At 40.8% G+C, this 3,655-nt stretch overlaps 1 pseudogene; it reads right to left on the minus strand.

Annotated features, from left to right (window-relative positions):
• Positions 1 to 1,394: 1,394 nt before the first annotated feature.
• LOC128378679 (E3 ubiquitin-protein ligase TRIM39-like) lies at positions 1,395 to 3,039 on the minus strand (annotated as a pseudogene).
• Positions 3,040 to 3,655: the final 616 nt, after the last annotated feature.

A 3,655-nucleotide genomic window follows, 5' to 3' on the forward strand; every position in this document is an offset into this window, starting at 1 on the left:
TTGCCTGCTTGGCTGTATTATATCATACAGTGATGTTTAGTTCTATGTGTTCATTCATTGATTGTCATATATAAGATGTCAGTAGCCTCTCAGACCTCCCACCTCTGGAAAAATGTGAGCTTCCCTGAAAGACATGATGTAGTTCGTACACTGGTGAGAGTAACTGTGTTTGAACCAGAGGTCACTGTAAGCATCTTAATCACAGTGGGAGGGCTGCCCAGGTGCATTATGGTCATGATTTAAAGGTTGTGTTTATGGAGAAACATGTTTATTTGTTTATGGTGGGAGATATCACAATGCCTAAACCCATGATTAGACATGATTGTACCATGATTGTACAGTCGGCATAAAGTTTAACAATAAAAACAGTTGGATGATTTACTTCAGTAGAAAACAAGCCTCTCAATAGATTGTAGGTCACTTAAGTAAACAGAACAGAAGGATACCATCCCTACAGTCAAGTATGGAGGTGGGTCATTGATGATGCTCGGCTGTTTTTCTGCTGCAGGAACTGGCAATCTTGACCGTGTACCAGGCATCATGGATTCCCCGAAATACCAGGCCATTTTAAAGAGGAATGTGATGCCTGCTGTTGGGAAATTGAACCTTGGTGATCATTGGACTTTCCAAACAAGACAATGATCCCAAGCACGCCTCCAAGTCGACTAATGCTAGGGTGAGAAACAGATACTGAAATGTTCTGGAGTGGCCTTCTCAGTCACCAGAGAGAAAAATAATGAAGTATGATGATACAAAGCTGCATAATGTAGACTAATAAGTGTATGTTAAATAAAGCAGTAAAAACATTAGTGATTGTTAATGAACTGTAACAGAAACACAAACACATCTTCTCTGTAAACCAGGCTTTATTTTTTGTGTTTGGTGTTCAACAAGTCACTGCTTACTCAGGTCATGTTGTTAAAGCATCACATTAAAACTACACACCTAGTTTAGTTTACTGTTGGTTTCTTTACAATCACATATTTACAGATTTCTTTACATCATAATCAATCTCATCAGTATTCAAACAAACAGAAAATGGCAAAGTGGTCGATACCAAACCCAACCTCAAATATAAAACATATACATAAACATATATTCAGTTAATCAACTATTACTGCAGCTAATGATTATTGCCATTAAAATTAACCTCTCTAATATCTTTTTGATTGATTTTTACTCCATAAAGGGTCAGAAAAAAAAAACGCATTCTGTTTCTATTATATAGAGCAGAAAATAGATGGAGCCTGAGAATGTTTAACTCAAAACTGAAACTTTTGGTTTCTTTGGAAAGTTAGATTTCAACTAGAAGTTGTGTGAATTTGATCAGAAGTTGTACAATGCATAGAGACACTGAATGTTTATTTTTGCTCTCATGAAATAAAAACGGGTGATTATTCAGTTTGATTGACAGGACAGATGATCAGAGGGGCGAAGTTTTTACCACCATCATTATTACAGGGACTGAAGTATGGGTAGAGTTTCTCAGTGAAGGAGCAGCCAGTAAAGGAGTAGATAAGAGCTGCAGCATCTACGTCATAAAAGGAGACCAGACCCTCCTCATAATCCACAAACACCCCCACCTTCTGAGGAGGAGACTTCAGAGAGAGACGGACTGAAGGCCCAGCAAGAGCTTTGTACTCATTTCCATTTCTCAACCTTATAGTCCAGAAACCATCCTGAGAACACAGTGTGGTATCTCCCTTCCTGTTGACCAACTCTCTGGCCACTCCTAAATCCCATCTAGTCTTCTCTTTAACCTGAACCTCAAAGTAAAATCTGCCTGAAGACAAACTCTGCTTTCCTAAAACAATTGCATAACGTGTAAATCTCTCTGGGTTGTCTGGGAGATTCTTCTTCACATCAACATAATTTACTTGTTTCCCATCATCAGACAGGATGAGTTTAGCATATGCTGTATCAGGATCAAGAGTCACATCCACTGCATACTGCTGGACCCTCTTCAGCTCAACATCAAACAGCTTCTTCATCTGTTCACTGATCATCTCCTCCAGCTTTCACCACAGCTTTCACCACAGTCCCCTCATATGATGATGGACGGACGCTGACCTCTGTCCAGTCTTTGGTGGGTGGAGCAGCTTTCAGGGACGGGAAGTTTTGGAGGAGGTGGAGGTGGTCTTCAGAGTGTGAGAGCTTCTCCACCTCAGAGCTTCTCTTCTTCAGCTCAGAGATTTCCTGTTCCAGCTCTTTGATGAAGTCTTCAGCCTGTTTCTCTGTTGTTCTTTGCTTCTCTTCAATCGTCTCAATGAGCTCATTCAGGCTTCTCTCAACAGACTCCTTCAGAGCGGTGAAGACCTGAACACCTTCTGCTTTCTCTCTGTTTGCAGCTTCCTCACTGAGGTCAACTGAGTGTTTGATCTCTTCAATCTTCAGTCGTCTCTTCTGGATCATCTCCTGAATTTCAGCCTCTGTCTTCCCCAGCTCTGCCTTCTTTCTTTCATATTCTTCTTTCAGAGGAACAAACTCATGTGTCTTGTGGTCTAAAACAGAGCAGAGCATGCAGACACATGTCTGGTCGGTCTTACAGAACAGCTCCAGAGGTTTATCGTGCTTCATACACATCCTGTCTTCCAGGTTCTCCACAGGGTCCATCAGCTGATGTCTTTTCAGGCCTGAAGCTGTCAGATGAGGCTCCAGGTGAGTCTCACAGTAGGAGGTCAGACACACCAGACAGGACTTCAGGGCCTTCAGTTTGGTTCCAGTACAGACGTCACAGGGAACGTCTCCTGGTTTGGCAGCTTGTTGCTCTGAGCTGCTGCTGCTGGCTTTCTGTTGAGCTTCCTGTCTGAACTGAGAAACCATCTCAGAGATGAAAGTGTTGATGAGAAGTTCTGGTCTTATATTGAAAACCTTTTTACACAGTGGACACAGGTACTGGTCTTTACTGTTCCAGTGTTCATTGATGCAGTTTTTGCAGAAGTTGTGTCCACATGGTGTGCTGACTGGATCAGTGAACACATCCAGACAGATGGAGCACAGAAACTGATCTTCAGATAGCGGACAGCTGGCAGCAGACATATCTACACATGTAGAGTGACATTAAAAAAAAAACTATTTATTTTGTTAAAGAAAGATGTATGTTTACTGTTCCATGGAGTCTAGTGTTTGCAGAGTTGATTGGTGATACATGTTGTTCAGTCATACTCTGATTACATTGCCCATTGCTTTGTCTTTTTTAATAGAATGTGCTGGTTTGTACAAACTACAGTCAGAGACTCATCTGCAGCTCTTTATCTAACAGCTCATTGTGGCTGTTTGTGCTTTTACTATTACTCAATACAATCTGATCCACTGATAAAATATCACAGAATATGTTCATATCTTGTTGTAGAGAATAATTATTATTGAAGAATCTCACTGCTAACAAAGCTTTTGCTAACTTGATGACAAACACATTTTATTTCCTGTAGCTGCTTCACAATAAAAGCATCCTGCTGGTTCACCAGTGGAAAGCTTTTAATGTGAAACAGCTACAGGAAACAGAATGTGTCTGTAGGAAGTGATCAGTAAAAAGTCAAAGACCAGGAAATAGCAGTGAAGCTAAACTCCAAACCACAGAGGTTCAGTTCCACTTTACAAAAGTCCTGAGAACTGACAGAGACTTAAAAACACTTAAAGTGTTTTTTACTGAGTC

This window comes from Scomber japonicus, chromosome 2, assembly GCF_027409825.1.
Source record: "Scomber japonicus isolate fScoJap1 chromosome 2, fScoJap1.pri, whole genome shotgun sequence".
Lineage (NCBI taxonomy): Eukaryota > Metazoa > Chordata > Actinopteri > Scombriformes > Scombridae > Scomber > Scomber japonicus.